This window comes from Phaenicophaeus curvirostris, chromosome 4 (assembly GCF_032191515.1).
Source record: "Phaenicophaeus curvirostris isolate KB17595 chromosome 4, BPBGC_Pcur_1.0, whole genome shotgun sequence".
NCBI lineage: Eukaryota > Metazoa > Chordata > Aves > Cuculiformes > Cuculidae > Phaenicophaeus > Phaenicophaeus curvirostris.
In genome coordinates, this window is record NC_091395.1 from 24,757,350 (window position 1) to 24,775,958 (window position 18,609).

Below are 18,609 nucleotides of genomic sequence, written 5' to 3' on the forward strand. Positions count from 1 at the left end.
TTCATCCTGGTTTGGATGGAAAATCCCATTTTCTCATATGCTTTTTATATTTTATTTATAAAATGAATTTTTTCATTGGATAAAAGTACTGACAATGTGCAGTCAACAAATTCCATATAATGACAAACTAATCCTGTTCACATGGATCTTCCCAGGAAACACAATCCCAGTTAACACAGATAAAGCCCTTGTTTGACTCTTTTTATAATTTATTCTTTGTTGTCTTTATGGTTCTCAACCAGACACAAATGACAGAAGACAGGCTGACAGAGGATCTTACAGATGTGAGATTGCATGGGGAAAAAAATGGACTCATGCATGTCTTTGTCCTTAATCTTTTATTTTCAGTTTGCACAAAGGGGAATAAGAAGGGTTCTTCGTTACCACGTCATTCCTGGTTGGACTGCAAAGTCGGGAGAAGCACTACATGTGGCTGGTATTGCCACCACATAGCACAAAGTACTATACTGAAAAAATGCTCCCATCACGGTTACTCTGCTTACGTATTTAACCTACACTGATATTTTATTTAAAAAAAAATTGCTAAGGAACGTCTAATTTATACAGTTTTCAGCATAGTACCGCCTTACTCAGCTGAGTAATATGATTCTAAAATGCTTTTAAAAGTAATATTAATTAATAACATTCATTACATCCAGCAGCATCCCCTCTGCTTGCAGCTCCGATTTCAGTATCAGGACAATTCAAACGTACAGTTTGACTGGCAAGCACCTAGATGATGATTTGTAACCACTTCCTCCTTATCCCAAACTTGCTTTTAGACTGACTTTTGACCTCCTGAAGTATTTTTCTTTTCCTTCTGTACTCAATTTATGTTTTGTGTGACAGAAGTAGAGAAGTTTTCTCTGCAAGTAACAGTACTGTAAAAAGTTTTTGAAGGGAAAGCTAAGAACAACGAGATGGAAGAGAATGTTTGTCCACCTTATCTATTTTCTTGACAAGGTAAGGTAGGCTTCTTCCCTTCTAGATACAGTTCAGTGTATTTCCCAATATACCTTTAAAGTACCACAACACAGGAGCCTTGCAGCTTTTCCAGGAAGATGACATTCCACACTGAGCTTAAAGCAGGAAAAGGATTCCTCTGATGTGTCATTCTAGGCCAGGCAGCAGACTGATGCTCCCAGAGTGTCTCAAAAATAAAATGTTAGCTTAATTCAGAAACCATTCTTTGCATTCACATCTTCCATACCTAGAAACTGCAGCTGAACCACAACTTGGACACAAGTGTGAAGGCTGCTGTATTTCGCAAATATGAAATTAAATAAAAAGCACTGCAGTAAATAATGCTGTGCAGTCAAGCTGCTTCTAAAACATTTCTTTCTTTAAAAAAAGTTTTAGTCTGTGTGACTGGATCGTGAGAAGCTCCCTCTGGCCCTCGAAGACTGCCTTGCTGCTCGTGTTCAGGTATACTATGTGGGTTGCAACTGAATTCCTTCTGAGAATTCCCAGGCAATCTTTCTTCTCAACTCCTTACTGATTGGTAAAACCACCTTTCTGTTTAGAAGTGGGGGTTGCCTGACTTCTAGCTTGCAAAGCCCTTGAAGGAGCACATCTGCACTTCAGAAAAGAGTCTCAAGTTCATGCCATCCTCAAAGACAGCAAGGTTATCTTCACTGTGTGACATGTGCAGCTATTCATGGTATTCTCAAAGACCTCGTGGTATGAGTCAAACAGTTCCCCAAAATTCTTATCACATGCAGTGTAAAAGGCACTGATGTTAGACATGGCAAAGGATACGGAAATAATTTGGTTCTTTAAAATACAAAGTTAGTCCATTGATTGAGTGTCTGATTTGCATTCTCTGAAATGCATTTAGGATAGCAGTGACTCTGTGTACACTCCATTACTCACAGTCCTGGAGTTACACCTGAGTACAAATCTTGCTCAAGCAGCTACAAATCACAGCAATTATTTGTAATTTTAAATTCGCAAAATACAAATGGCAATGATACCTTTATTACTGGATTTAACTGGGACACTGTAAAGATATTCTTGATGCTACTACTAAGCAGACTCAGTCGCGCCTCACAAAGTCTCTGTGCTCTTCTTTGTAATTGTTGTGGGGTGATCTGTCAGCCTCTCAATGTATATCTACCTTTCCCCAAGCCTTTTTTCTCTTTCCCATAACTGTGTTTTACCCAGACCATTTAGTAGCTCCACGTATTTTCCTTCAGCTATAATTCATTAGAAATTCAAGTCACATCAGCAGCATCTGTGAAACAATTACTGCATCTAGGACTGACTCTGCAGTCTAATCCATCATAATTATGACTGGCCTCTTTGAAGATGCCACGATGCGTGACTCAAATATAGCACATTACTGTGCAAATGGATCAGCATCTCATCCCACCAATATGCATTCAGGTTATAAATTCAGTCCACCGCCATTTGACTTTTTCAGATGCAAGCAATGTATGTACATTTATTTCTTTCCACATATGGGGCACAAATTGGAAACCAGCTACTGAAAGAGAGTTTGCGATTCTTTTTGTTTGTTTGTTTTATGGGCAAGTTTGCCATATTCCTGCCACCTCTATCAATATGAGGATACTGTGGAAGGCATTGTTATGAGCATGACAGGCATTTCCATGGCAATATATGTACTCTTAGTTATGTCATTTTCTTTCATAAAAAAATCTTTACTTTTATCCAGTTCTAGAAGTTCATACCTTATTTTATACAGCACCCATATCTGGGGAGTTTGAGAATGCAAAGCAGCTCAGACTAATGAATGGGCAAATACAGCCCCTGCAGGGGACGACAATATTCTGCAAAGCTGGGCAAGATTCCCAGTAGAAATAGTAGGTAGGCGAATGCTGTGTTAGAGTACTCATGGCCCTGATACGTCTGAAAGGTGGGATGTCAGATGGACTGTTTCCCCTTCTGGGGTGAGCTGGGATAGAAATATATCTCCACAGAGGTTTTTCTTCCTGGCAGAAACATAGCTCCTTACATCATGACCTCAGCTGACTTGTGCTTGAGTGATTATCAGGATGAGATTCAAGAAAGAAGAAGTCGGATAGCCGGGAGCTTGTTGATGGCTTGCTGGCTTGTTCCTGGAGTGCTGCCACAGCCTCCATCCTGCTAGCACCCTTTTGCCGCCGCCAGATGACACCGAGTCTAAATTGGTCCCAGATAAGAAAACATGGCACAGCTTTCTAGAAAGAAGGTGACTATACCTGCATGTCTTGCCAAACTAATGCTTGGTAAGTTGTAGTTTCTGCTTATGCTTTCCTGCTCCTATCACCTGTGCACAGTAATTGGTTTCACTTCTGGCTTAATTCGCTATGTATTACTATGTGCTGCCATGCAGTTGCTTCTCTCCTCTGAAGCTCAAGCCAATGGCAAAGAGGTCTAAATCTTGAACTTCCAACAAGTGAAAAAGCTCTTAAAGTGAAGGGATATTTTTTCCTATTTCAAGAATAAATGAATATTTGAGAAAAGGCAATAGTAGAGATATTGCTAAGTAAGGACACTCATACACGGCATTATCAGAAAGCTTAATTTCTGCACCAAAACTTTAAATCTTCTGGACTTGCATACATGCAAAATTGCTTCTGATTAACTCTGTGTCAAAGTTTTTTTCCTTTTTTTAACTTTGGAACAAGATGTATAAGTAGTTATAACGATGCTCAATACCATGATTTACGGCCCTGTGGTTATCAGGGGATGTAATTTTTTCTCTAAGTAGCAGTTCCTTCAGCTGTGCCGTGGGTTAACACCTGTAAGCAAGCTGCACATGTCACTAGAGGAGAAAAGACATGTGGTTGAAGAGGTGGCTAATGGGCTATCTAGCACATCAAAACTCCTCATTGGTGAGACATTTCCATTATTGCTGGGATCAAATGTTGCACACATGAAAACTGTGGTATAGTTTAAGGATGATGCGCTGTGTTTATAAACTAAGAAACAAAGCAAGGAACTAATTGGAGAGGCAGGACCAGGACTATGCCTGCCCAGACTCTGGATGGTTTCACATTCACAGAACAGCTTCTTCCTAAGTCAGGGTTTCCAGTAGTTTGTAATAAGTACAATGCCATCAAAACCCAAACGCTATGTTGACCTGTTGTTTAAATATGGGTTTCATGTGCTTTTCTGAAGCCAAGGCACCCATAAGAGAGAATTTTAACCCTGCTGTCCGAAGTAGATTCAAAAGAGAGCTTGTATTCATGCACAAGGTAAACTGAGGCTCTGAACCCTAAGGATTTGCTCTGGTCCCTACCAGCATCATGGCTGCCCTGCTGCAAATGTAGTGGCTGAGGAAAACACAGTGATACTTCAAGGCAGTTGTAAAGGAGGCTCCAGAAGGACAAGAACACTGTTATCTGGGCTCTGTGACTTACAAAGGGGTCCTTTTGCACTGCATTCAGCTAGCTCTTCAATTGGATAGTATATTTATTCACTGCATTAGCAATGCTTTGTAAAATGCTCATATAAGGATGCCATGCCTTCTCTGTCCTGTTAAGTTTTTAAGTTAAGGCTACATTTCTTTCTAAAAGATATATATTGCCTTCTTATTGTAGCTGTGAACAGCAGTTAAGGGGTTAGTCTAGAAACTACTGGATGCGACTTTGTGATTGTTTCTGCAGGAGGTCATGTTACATGAATATAATTGTCTTCTCTGGCATTTAGATTTACGAATAATCTGTGTCAAACAGAAAAGAAAATGTAGGATGGCTAAAATTTGTTACCTAATTTATAGCTAATTTATCCTTAATTTACAGGGAAAATGGTAACTAGTGAATATAGATATAAGCAGACATAAGGGAATGAAAAGCATGGGATTTGTGAAATAGGAGCATTAATAATTCATTAAATCTTATCCAAGTCAGTAGCCTCATAATTCATGCATTTTTAAATGAACCAGTGCTAAAACCCCCTCAATGTATTGACATCAGTTCTTGCATTTCAGTGATGCAATGATCTAATCGCAAAAGCACTTGAATAAGTTTGATTTTTTACCTAAATAGAGAGGGTAAAAGAGTAAAGCTGAACTGGCCTGCACAATAATTTCCCTGTTTTATATTATATAACCATCAGTGAGACGAGATACTGTGTACTATCTACCCAGACATGAAAAACTGCACTATTTTAACAATTGCATAAAATCAAGGGGACCGAAAATTAAATGCCTCTACAACACAGGTGGAAAAAACCAATTATGTGAAGGAAATTAATTCAGGAATATAAAATGCAAGTAAATAGGAATTATAATGTCACATCACACAGCTCTCCAGTTCCTGGGGTTTTTTTTGTGATTTATGTTCTCTGCAAACTCTGCACCTAACTGTACCATGTAGTACTTCTAACAGAAGCACACAACTCTTCAAGCCACTTGTAGTGCCACCATAGTATGACTAGACTAGGAAAGTTTCCCAAAAGGTTCAGCTTTAGAACCAGGTTGGATTTGACAGACAGGTGGACCTTCCTGCTATAATCACCAGAACATTCAAGATAAGGTTGGCACCTCAGTTTGTTCTTTCCAGTCGTAAAATCGTTTCTGTGGGTTAGATTTGGAGTATGGTGGATCCAGGTAGATTCTGTTGACAGGCCACCACACAGAGCTGTATTACTCCCCAAGTTAGCCTGTTTGACAGTGCTTTGCGTGGTATGGATTGGTGTGCTGACACACTGTAAGGTCAGTATTGCTCAATTTTTTGAGCACCCCCTTGACCATTATATATCTTTCACAAATATAGGGAAGCTGAACTAAAACATCCTTCTGCTTTTGCTAGTTTTGAGAGTCATTACAGTTGATAACTGTAATAGGAAGGCTGTGGGGAAGGGAGCTACAGTCAAATGCTGGAGTGCTCAGATAAATGAGAATGAGATGCTTCTATGCCTCAGTATAATGAGAAACTTCTCTTGTATGCCTGTGAAGTTTTAACCAGCAAAATTGTTTCAAAGTGTGATCCACACAGGGCACCATTCAGGTAACTCACCAGTGCCTGTGGATTCAACACTGGAAACACGCTGGAGTAGCAAAACAGAACCAAGCCTCTCTTTTACTTCATCTCAGCCAATTGTCAGGCTCAGCCAGCTAGGTATGCTGAGCAAAGGCTGGCAAGGTAGAGTGAGTGGTGTTACAAGGTGCACAACCAGTGCTCAGACCTGGTTTTGATTACAGCAGAAATGGTGTAATTTGAGGGATGACTTTCTTCTCAGTACTTCAGCTACCCCATGTGTCAAATGGCAAGGATGATACTGGCTATTGTTTAAGATCAGCTATCCAAGACCAACAGATAACTGCTCATGCTATTCTGATCAAGCTCTGTAGTGCAGTGTGCCTCTGTGAGCACGCTAGAGCAAGCGTTTGTGGCTAACATGTTCTTCAAGACACACTTGATGTTATCAACCTGCTGTTCAGAAAAGGTTACCAAGAGGTCAGTGTCATCATTATCTTCCACTTTCTGTGACCTCTGTCCATCTGGCTTTAAACCTGGATATAGGCGTGGATTTCTTGGGTAGATCACTTCCTGCCACCAGTAGAAGGTCGGTTATTTGTGATGATTTCATCACAGATGTTGGCAGAGTTAAGTAATTCGCCGTTAAGTAGTACATCCTCCTTGAGAACTAGAAGCAGTAGAAGAGATTCTCCTGGCTCTTTTCACCCCGTGCTATAAAGAAGAAAGGGAGGACCCAAGGGAAAAAACACTTGCAATCTAAGAATTTCAGGGCTTCAACATGCTGGGACAATAACATCAGAAAATAGGAACAAAAATGGTCCTGTTTGGCATGTGGGTGGAAGAACTGATAGAAGAGGAAAAAAACATTGTGGTCTGCAGTGTTCTCAGAAAGCCTGTTTACACAGCTCTGTTTTCCATTATCCTTTGAACTTCAAATAGGAAATCCTGTTGGTCTCCCAGCTCTGATGAAAACAGATTTTTGGATGAAATACAGTTATCCTAAATTTCTTCTCCAAAAGTTAAAGGTGAGAAAGCCCTCTCAAGAGGAGAGCTGGGAGAACACAGAGACAATGGTTGATGACTGAGGATTACTCTGTTGCTCTCAAGTGTCTAGACGATAAAGCACAGCCCCTTCACTGGTCTCACTATGGTAGCCTTTACACCCCTACACGCATTCTTCCACTGGTTTTCTCATGCCTCTGCCACACCTAGGCCTGGATGCTGTACTGAACTCAATTTTCAGCTACTCTTCTTGGCCACTGAGAAATGAGAGGCAGCATACAGACAGCTTCCACACCAGGCAGTGTGCACTGTGTGTACCAGCATGCCTGAGGGGTAGGTGCAGGGTAACCCTGCTGGGGGCAGCAGGGACCTGTGTCCGTATGCGAGATGCCACTGCAGCTTTGGCGTGGTCTCCTGCGTCCTTCTGGGGACTTCCTTCCAGATGGGGAAGTTGGAGGAGTTGAGCTTGGGCACATGCTTTGGAAAGATCTCATGCTATTTTAATTGATGTGTTATTCGACTTAAAAACGTGTAATCGTGTCTGCTTGTGATTTCTTTTCTTCCTTCCAATTTGTGCCTTACACAACTTACAAACCAAACCAATCGATCATAAGCACATGGGAAAAATAGGTTTGTCAGAAGCCCGAGTGCTCTATTCCTCGGCTCCAGAGCAGCACTAGCCAGACCTGTACCAGTCCATTTTATTAGAAAGTTTTTACTATTTAAAATGTATCCCTAGATCATCTCTTCCCATCTACCACAGACTTGTGGAGCACTTTTTTCTTCTGTGCTGTGGCTTCTTTCTTCCCATGAAACTGAAAACTGTTATTAATGCTCCCCATTTTGAAATACACAACCCATTTTGAGACATCCAATATCCTCTCTGGGTGGATCTATATTCATACCATTTGTTCCCTGACCAGATGCACAGAGGTCATGAGGCAAAGGCAGCAGTCTGTTCTTCAGAGACCTTGCACACATGCCACATTCTGCTAGACTTTCCTCGAGTTCAGATGTTTGATACGCAAGCAGCTATTGTATGTGCCTGTACGTTATTTCAAATGCCCGTTTGAATTAACATGGCCTCCCCGCCAGTAACTAAAATCAGTTTTATTGCCTCAGCGTGAGAGGGACTGTATAAATCACACCAAAATCAACAGAACAGGCTCATTACTTCTAGCAGAGCTTTAAAGAGGAGGTTGTTTCCTTAAAACCTCTGACTTCACTATGTTTAAGTCTGTGAGCTACTGGCACAAACACCTCTTCTGACTTGCACTGTTGCTGAGGCACCACAGAAGATAAGAATCTAATGCATTCTCAGAGGTCTATTAGAAGATGCTCCCTGGAGCTACGGTTGCCATTCAGCTTCCTTCTGCATTCGTGTGTGGCCTTCAGGAGCAGTTTTCATGTGGTTATTGCAATCTACATGCAACAATGGCATGGGTTATCATGCTGAAATCTATATCTGAGAAAATAGCTACAATTGCCTCTCCAGATGTACAAGAGATGAAAGACAAGGGTTTTTTGATGACCAGAACCAGCTGACGACCTGAGAGCAGTCAAGACCTAATTCTGATAAAAGCACAACTCTGGGAGAGAAGCCATGCTGCCTTGCTATGGTTCTGAGCACACAAAAGAGCTTGGCACAAGTACTGTTGCCATATCTTTCAGTTTTAGATTGGAAATGAAGATGTGGAACTACATTTTCATTTTGAATCCTCAACATACAAGCTTGAAAAGAACCTGGTCATTGACTAACCTTAGATAAAATGGCCCAGGTCCAAAACAAATTGTAAGCCAGAGACACTCACTTCACATCACCCCAGCATTTATCAAGGAGTTACAGCATAGCTTCTTAAGGTTGGCTTAAAAACCCAGATTTTCTGAAACTACCATCTTGGTTACAGCAATTTTCCCCCTCTTTCTAACCTTAGATTTCCTTTAGAAGGCCCGTATTAATCCTGCTCTGAGGACCAAGCAACAGGCTCCAGTTCACACTTCACATAACTAAGGCCGTTTCAGAGCTCCTTCTTATCTTGTTACATCCTTGCTTCACATAGAATGTGTTATTTATCAACAGCCATTTAAAACTTCTTAGCATTTAAGCATAATTGGGCAGTATGTGGGAATTTTACGCACTTTGCGGCAAAAAACATTTAGCTAGAGAACTACTAGGAAAAAAAGCTTATTACAGGGAGACGGGCATTTGCCTTTCTGTGGAATTTCCCTTCAGTGTTTCAGGAAACTGGAAACCAGTAAAAAAGTCTAGATTTTGTGAACCGCATGTTTGTTTAAAAACACAGCTCTAACATGGAGTTTTCTCCCTTTAACTAAACTACAAGACTAGATAAAGACTTGGGATTGCTGTGATGAGAAAGGGTTTGGATCTCAGAACAAGCTAGCATTCCTGCTTTCCTTTAACTTCCAATGATTCAAAGCACATTCTTTCTCCTGTTTAACTTTTCCTCTTTATGGCGAGATGCAACATGAAGAGACAGAATATTTGCTGCTGCCAAGCTAAAAGAGAAGGGGGAAAATTGACAGATTGCGTTTTAACTCTCACTAAGACTCTCAGACTCCCACAGCTGACACTTGGAAGAGCGGTATTTGAGCAGTCCTGAAGGGAACTGTAACACTCCTCTCTCTGTCCTTCCTTTTCAAATATTTTCAAAGCTTTGAAAACAGTTGGTTGTTCTTCGTTCTGGCAATTCGCCATTTGCTGCTGGCTCACATCAGTTCACAGTCTTCTGAGGTATCCAGTGGCCTGTGTGGATTTGAGAGTTTGAAGCTCTAATGAAAGACCTTTGATATTTTGGGATTTTTAAGAGACATACTGAAATGGGTGAGTTAAAAGAGCTGTTGTCAGTTCCTGCAAAGCCCACTTCATATTCTCAGTCACGAGATACAGTTTCGCTAATTGATTATTGTCTGTCCATAACACAGTCATGCTCTTAGTGCACAAAGAAGCAGTGTGGATTAAAAGCTCACCATTGTAAAGTACACGCTCAACTGGATTTAGAAAGCTGGGAACTACAGACAAATCTAAGATACGAGACTACTTTAAATGAAACTCACAAATCATAGCTGAGAGTTTTTTCATCTTAAGTAAACATCTTTACTACAGACTATGAAAATCAATGGAAGCATTTTAAATGCCTCTCTTCACCCTTCCTTGGAAGAGTGGCAGCTGAGCTCTCCTCAAAAGGTTCAGATAACCTTTCATTATTCAAATCCACACCTCCGGCAATGAGGATCCGATCCCACAAGTCCTGCAGAACCTTGCCTTGCTGGCAAGGTTATACAAACTGTTTGCCAGTCTAGTCCTGCAGTCAGAAGTCTAATAGCTGCGGTGGTCTTGAGCTCAGGAATGCAGGTGAAGGGATGAATGCCTTGCATCATGCTGCCTGAGTTCCTTTAAGCCTATGGGTGTCCTTGTACATGAAATATGATTGCACAGCACAGTCTCTGCTTTTCTTGCCAACACAAACCTTCACTCCCTCTTCCACTCCCCTTCTACCCAAGCACATCAGGGAGAGAGCAGGGTTGGGGCAAAGCAAGGATGATAAGCATTAAGCTCTGAAATATACACAGAAGAAAATGCAATACAGTCTGAACTTGGTAGTATTAGTTCTGTACAGCCTTTGGGGGCAATGACGTTTTCCCTTAAAAAAAAAAAAGGGTGGGTTGGGAGAAGAAAGGAGACTGCTATCGTGATGCTAAATGCCTAATGCAGTCATTTATGCTAATGTGCAGACTATGAATATAAAGACAATTTATTTTTGGTTAGTTAACAATCTGGGGGGCAGTCAGGTTGATTATGAGAAAATGAGCTAATAATTTTACTGTGGGAAAGGTGAGGGACAATGATGAATGGCAAAGTTTATCTGCTCATTACACTCCCCAGCAAACAACTCTTCCTAGCAGCTTAATTTAGCTCACAAAAGCTTGCATGTAATTGGTATGTAATAAGTCAGAAACATGCCTCAGCTCCTCAAAGCAAAATGATCGTAAAAGCTTATGATAGATATTGATGATTAGGCAAATGTTCTGAGAAGTTAGTCCCACCTAAAATTAAAACTAAAAATGAGATGGGCAGAAAAAATATTCTGGAGCACCTGTAGTTAACCTTTAAAAAGCATGTGGAGGACTAGGCAAACCAGGTGAACACTAGAGACTGGACTTGTGTTCCTGTACTCCTGTGCAGCAACCCTGCAGTACGGCACGCCCTTCAGAGAAATTATGGCATGAAGCTGTTCAGAGCCTGTGTTCAGGGAGCTGATGCCTCCCAGCTCATCCTGTGTCACACCTGCCCCCTTTGGGACTGTTAAGGTCCCTCCACTGCTTGGTTGCAACAAAACTATGCTTCTCCCCAAGGCTGGTACAAGGGCCCAAGGCATGCGAGCAATTCAGGGTGTGTGTAATCGCTGCCCCACAGGGCCCCAGCCCCATCCTGAAAAACGATGGGGTATCAGCAGCTCCCACCCCTTCCCTGCCTAAGCTCTCTGCCCCAGCCCTTGTTCCTGGAGCACTGGAGGCAGTGATGTCTTCAGAGCTGTCAAAAGCTTATGACAGATGACTTGTATGATCAGGATGCTATCTACTTTGTTAAATATTTGTTCGCTCCTTCTCCTGTCCCACTTTCCTCATGCTCCACAATATAATCAGACAGCACAAAAGTCTTAGTTTATACATCAGTTTTTCTGGTTTCATTGAAAAAAATAAATGTCTTAAAACCAGCTGTTACTACTTAATGATCTTTTGGTAACAAAGTTGGATTTCTTTTGTTATGCTCTCTGAAGATTAAATTTTGCTCTGGGCTCCACTGCCTGAAGGAAGCTATTGTAAACCAAGATACTTGGCAATCATCAAAAATATTTTAAAGCTAAAACAGAAACTCCAAACACTTTAACTTTAGCTGCCCTGCTGCTAATGAACTTGAGAGAAGATCACGAGATTATGCTAAAACCGGTCTGGTATTGTGGGCTGATGGCCGAGGAACTGCTTTCGAGCAACGCACACGCCCTTGCAAAAGAATAAAAATTCCACTGTATAAGAGATGCTTCTTTGGTGTCTGGTTTTAAATCCTAATTTTATCAAACAGGCCATCACGCAAATAAGTTGATGGCAGTAAGCATTGCTATAACTTTAGATTGTGAGGAGGGAAATACAAAACTCAAGGATTTGCAGTCCCTTTGACAAGGGACCCATTGGGGAGAGCCTGCATCTACCAAATACTGAAAATCTCGATCGGGATTACAAAGGAAATTGCTACAAGAGATTAAAATATGCTGTCAGCAGTAATAACTCTCCCTCTGTTTGTTGTCTCAGATTCTATTTGTGTTGGAGGAAAGCTTGGTGTACTTCAGATAGCAGCAAGGAAGGGAGAGAGAGGTTTTGAGAGAGATTTCCCATGACAAGGTTAACAAAAGGAAGTGGATGGGGATGGGGGAATGTGCTCTACATAGCTGCAGGAAGTTGAAGCTGGAGGAAAGCAGTGCAGCAGCTAGAGACTAGAGCTAAAGACTTTGATGAGTACAATAACTGACAGTAGTTTTTGGAGATGAAATTCCTGAGGCCTGCCAACTGACCTGGGTCTTAAAAGTTTTTTTCCCCTTGTTGGGATGCCTTTGCAGCACCTGCTGGGGTTAGCCAGTCCCTAAGGAATGGCAGGCAGTGACCTTTGTTGGGTGTTTATTACAGAAGGCTTCCCCCTTGCTCAGGTTATCTAGGAACTTTCCGCAAAGTTTACCTTGACTGTGGAACTGAAAGTTATCACTATTTTTATTTGTTATAAAAAGCTTTATTTTTTTAAAAAAAAGCAAAAGGATACATACAGAATCCCTGTGTGTGCAAAGGACTCAAAGGAAGATTGGAATGAAATTCTGGCTGAAATGATTGCATTTTATTTCCTGTGCTTTCTATTTGTCTGTTGTTTGGAATTATAATAGTGATTCAAGGGCCCCAAAAGGCAGGAGAATCAAACTAATTCCTCCAGGTACGGCAAATGAGAAAAGCGTTCCTTCTTAACTGAAAATTTAAACTCTTGCTTTGCAGCGATGGCATGATTCCAAGTAACCGAAAAAACCTTCCATTTAAATCAGTCTTTACAGGAACTTGCCCACATGACCCTCTGTATCTCCCAGTGCAGAGCAACTCTGCGTGCTTCCCTGATCCTGCCAGCTTGCACCAAAATCCTCTCTCCCATCTAGCCTGGTACCAGGAGTCACGTTCATTTGACCTGAGATACCAACTGTGGGATTTATGAAGCCACTTCTTTGAGACCGACTATGCCTTGGGAGCCCTCCTACTCCCTGCAGACAGCAGGGGGGGAGGTTACTGAATGTTATTGAGGCTTGCATATGACACCACTTAGCCTTCATTTTACCTCCCAGCTAAACAGGGCATCAGCCTTTGCCAGTTATTTTGCTCAGAGGTAACTCCAACAGGTACAGATTCACAGGGAATTATGGTAACCAACACAAAACTGTGCAAAATTTAAGAAATACATTTTGTAAGTACCTGAATTACTTGCTGTTACCTCTTTTTCAAGGTACAGATACATATTTACAGTATATAGAATCAGATTAATTAAGCCAAGTTCTGCAAATACTATCTTTTAAAATCCGATTTGCATTTCATACATGACGACAGCAACTAGTGCACATGCGATGCTCAACAGCAACTCTCCCTGAAGGACTCAAGGTGGCCATACTGCCACCGCATCCCAGACTGACATGGCCGGGAAATTCCAGCTCCTTTTCCATCCCTGGGGAATGCAGTTTGAAGAATGCTGTTCCCACCTTTAGCTCCCCTTTGGGCACCTAGTAGGCACTGTCCATAACTACGTGTAGTTCTTTGTTTGAATACTTAGGACTTAACATGAGAAGTGGAAGGCTGTGCACCTGCCTGTTCACAGTCTGTAGAACAATAGCTACAGGCCACACGGCGTGTACAGCTTGGCATGGCAAATTGCAGAGCACACGGTACAGGATATAGAGTGGTTTGTTCGCTGACTAGAAGTTCAGGGATAAACTAACTACTCATAGACACTGTAAAAGAAATAGCTATACTTTCCAGTCTTAAATGAACTGTGTTGACTTGAGATATGGTAGGTGTTCAATAAGCAGACTGAAAAGAGAAGCAGCCATAACATCTGTTGTTAACTTTTGTACTCATTTGTGGCCTTACCATAATTTAGATTTAGTTTTAGGAACAACTACTTAGGTAAGTGATTTGTAACTTTCTTTACACTTTCATGTACATGTACTATACATGGAAAAGAGGACCATAAACTTTTGCATCCATTGCAATGGACAGGAAAACCAGCACTGACTAGACCAGAGACCAGATTTTACAAAGAAACATTAGACACTCTAGTAACTTAAAAGTGCTACTTTCAAGAACAGGAAAAGTAGTCAGTGGTGGTATTTTTTGTATTGGTCATGCCCCAGTAACTCCCCCAGTGCTCTGTTTTAATACTGAGTATTTAATTGCTTGACAATGTTTATTTGCATTCTTTGTATTTTTTGCTTGAAGGGAAACTCTTCTGTGATGCTTTTTTTTTTTTTTAAAACCACTTTAATTTTGAAGCCTAGTTTCTGTATTTCTCGTGATCTCAAAGGCAGAAAATAAATTTATAATATCTGAGTAAAGAAGACAGACAATATTGGATACCTGACACCCCCAAAGAGCAAAGATCATTAGCTTTCTCTTTTAGTGTTACAGTCAGGAAGTGCATTTGACAAAGTTATCTTGTCAAATAGATTGTGTGCTGGGAATGTTTTCATAGTTCTCTCACCTATTATATTTTTGTCATGACAGAAAGCTTAGTTAAATTACCACAGATGACAAATCAGAAACTGTGTTTCTTCACTTAAAACATTTAGTGATTTTAAAATGCACAAACTAGCTGCATTAGAGTTTCCTGCCCTGTTTCTCCAGAATGCCTATTCTAAAATCTCATTCATCTGTGTTGCTGCATTTCTGCTCATGACAACTTAGTATCTGAGCATTTGAGTCAAGGCCCAGGGAAGTCAAAATGACACCACAAATTCTTAGATAAGAGGGATATTCCTAAAAGATACCCCATACCCAGAAAAGTATGTATTTCTACATCCCATATGACCATGGTCACTGTCCGTCTTCACAAGCAGAATTGCAAAATGCTTTACAGCGGGAAACTGAATCACTACTGGATGAGCAGAAATCTCTTTCCTTCCTCCCAGTCCTTACAGTTGGTTGTTTTTATTATTTTCATTTCAACATTAGTTGTATTTGAGAGTTGCTGTGGAAGGAAGAAAATCTAGGCAAGTATCATCTTTTTGTCCTACAGAAAAAGTTTGACGCTCCTTTTTTTCTCTTATTCTTCCCAGTTTTAAACCAGAGCTTAAGATTTTTCTTTGGCTATCTTTAGGGATGAGAGAAAGATTAAATTTTAGCTTTACATGGCATTTTAGGAATCCAGAAAAACAAAGCTCTGTCATAATGAAGAGCAGTATCTTCACCTTGAAGTAGGCGATACAAGTGGTGTAGCAAGACTTTTGGTTTTGCAAGGGCAAACTCTAGTTCTGCAATTCAGACATAAAATAGGAATCTTTCTAGATTAATAGAAAAAGGAGTTACAGAAATGCACAATCTTTGTCACAGCTGACCTTTTCTCTCCTTAAGTTTATGGTTTTTTTCCTCAAGAAGTAGAAATTCTTGTTCTTGCTATGAATGGAAAAGATAAGGACAGCATCACAGGGGCAGGCAGTTGTGCTTTTCTGAAAGGTAAATTACTATGTGGGGAGGGAGGGAAAGAACAGACAGAAACTGCTTGGGGAGCGTGTTTTGCCCAGGGGAAGGAGAAAATACATAGTATCACAACTGAGATCAATTACACTGAAAAGACTGTAAGAAAAAGAGTTGGGGGGTGGAATCCAAAATTTGTAAAAATGCATCCACCAGCACTAGAACAGCAGAGATCAGTATTCAGATTTGAAAATCCCGGGTTTTGAGAGAGAAAGGATGGGATAAAGTTTTTTCTTTTAGCATCATCTGATGAAATGTTTATTTAATAGAGAAGAAAAATGCAAATACAGAACATCTTCCTGTGCCCGAGTTAAGAAAACCCTCAGAGTCACCAATGCATTGAATAAATCCTTTTCCACGCAGGTACTAATTTGAAATTCCCCACTGAAAACAAAGGTGATTCACAATTATGCATGACATGCAGAAGCAATGTGACTGTGATATGGCACAGTTATTTTGGTTTCAGGGATGATGGGAGTTTATCTAAGGATAAAGGCGTGAGGGATTGAAGGATTCCCTGTGCAAGGTCAGAGTTGGGGAGAGATCCAGGGAGAGACCAGCTGCCTGTACTTACTAACCTCTAATCCAGGAGGACAGCTTTGTTGAGCTGCTCCAGTACAGAAAAGGTTAGATTGAATGCCGATGAGGTACCGGCCACCTAGGAAGTTGTTTTCTGTTTCACTGGTTTTGGTTCTTGTTGTTTTGTTTTCCCCTGCCTTTGTATGTAAAGCAAGCATTCAAGAAGTTCCTGAATAGAGGTTGCTCAGCTCCTCTGTAATAGTGGCACTGCAAGCAATGCGGCTGATGCCGGCGGAAGGGCTCGCCAGCACTTCACAAAAAGCCCCAATAGTACATAAATTCAGATCTTCACCAGACAGATGATTTTATGTGGTCTGCAGAAGAATAGGCCTTTGAAAGAATGAGATGATAGCTGACTTTGTTTGGGAGGGGGAAGGGAGGAAGATGGGAGTTCTCTCAATTTCTGTGTATTTCTATTCAGCTGCTGCAGAAACATCCCCATCTGCTTTGAATCTGCATTTTAATTCCAAATCCTAGCAAGAAATGAAGCAAGCTGGCTTGCTCTGCCTGGCAAAGCAAGCGCATAGGAAGTTGTTGAGCTGAAAGCTGCTCCAAAATCCAGGAACATAACAAACTTAAATGCCAAGTTACCTGACTTTATACTCTGTTTAACCATATGATGATGATAATCAGAAAATGGATTTCATCAGTTTGTCCTTTAAATGTTGTCACTTGCCAAGAGTACGTGTTTTCTTTGCTATCTACTGTGTCAGGACAATTTCGTTTAAGGAAATGAAACCATAAATAAGAAAACCAAACCCATTTCTTTTCTCTGGTGAAAGCAGGCAATGGAGCTTTGCCTGCTTTCCTGTGTGATTAACAGTGGTGAAACTGAGGGTGCAAATTAAATTGTTGATTACCCTCATTTATAAAACCTATATCTGAATTCACACACTACGACATGATTTTTGCCACTAACAGTAGAATCTCGCATTTTTTTTAATATATATATATGAATGCTCAAGGGCTTATGTGAGTTTTATGATCTGCTCAGTTTGGGTTTTCGCTTGCCTTTCCTAGTGCAGGAAATTTTATCCTTAACTGTCAACAGGTGTCAGAAACAGAAGCAGCTGGAGCCAGAGCTGAACAACATTTCTGTTCTGATCTGATAAACTTGCAAATAAACCACATGTAACTTCTGTTATGGATGCCCAGTGAAAGCTAATCGTGATGCAGACCCTAAGTTAGTTTCTGTGCCTGTTTCACAAGCTGTAACCGGGGATAGTGAGTGATACACAGACTAACTTGCAAACTGATAAAGAAGCAGAACTGCCTCTTAAATTGCTCCTGGCTGAAAGGAATCATAGATACGCAAGTTATTTGCATTGCATTCTAGAGAGAGTATAATTTAAGGGAATTTTTTTTTGTGATGGAAAGAAAACGGACAAGCAAAACTGTTGAAGCAAACTTAAGCTGTTGTGATAAAAGACAAAAAAAGAAGGGTTTACTGTGAGCTGAAAGAAAAAGAATTGAAAGATGCCCATTCAAATGCTTCATCTGCCTGCTAATTTTAATTAAGACTCCTCCTTTGTAACTATGCCACAGCGCCTGAGTCTTAAAAAAAAAAAGTTGTCACTAGGCAGATTTCTGAGAGTCTCCTGATTGAATCATCATTGTAATCTCTTCACTGCCACCTCCCATCTCCTGAGCAGAAACTACTGGCTGCATTATCTGACAATTAACATGCTGAGAAATGCACTCCTCGGGGAGTTTCAGTGATGTAAAACACTGTTTTGCTGTGTGACAAAAAGACCAAAATCTTTAAAACATCCTGTATGGTAACATATTCTGTGTTTTCTGAAGACTGGATACACACTTTGTTTTCATCAGGAAAAAATATTCTCCATGATCTTTTTCTGAAGAAAAAGCCCAAGGTCCTTTTCTTTAATCTTTCCACCCCCTCTCCCTACCCCCACCCCCAAACGCCCCCTCCGAGTTTGGATAACCTCATAAATACAGTGGTCTTTGCAAAGAAATACTGGTTAGTGACAAAAAGTGCTGGCTTGACTGCATATCGTTTCTCACTGCTCTTGTACTTCCTTGTCTGACTGCTTCAAGTTTTTAACTCTCTTCCCTAACAAAGCGCTAGAAACAGCTTCCTGCTCTGTGCCTGGTGGGGTCCCCGCCTGCCCTTCTGCACCACCCTGCTCCAATCCCACAGAAGCCAAGCCAGGTTTATTGAACTGGGTCACTGGTCCCAGTCAGACACCACTCACTATACCAGTCTCCTCTCCTAGCAACAGAAAAAGGAAGAAGGAGGAACAAAAAAAAAGCAAACAAATCCTGTCTGCGTCTTCTCCCCCTGCCATCT

At 40.9% G+C, this 18,609-nt stretch overlaps 1 protein-coding gene across 1 annotated transcript in view; it reads right to left on the reverse strand.

The window, feature by feature from the left end:
- Positions 1 to 18,609, reverse strand: part of TET2 (tet methylcytosine dioxygenase 2) — a 74,529-nt gene that overhangs the window by 25,018 nt on the left and 30,902 nt on the right. The window lies entirely within an intron of this gene.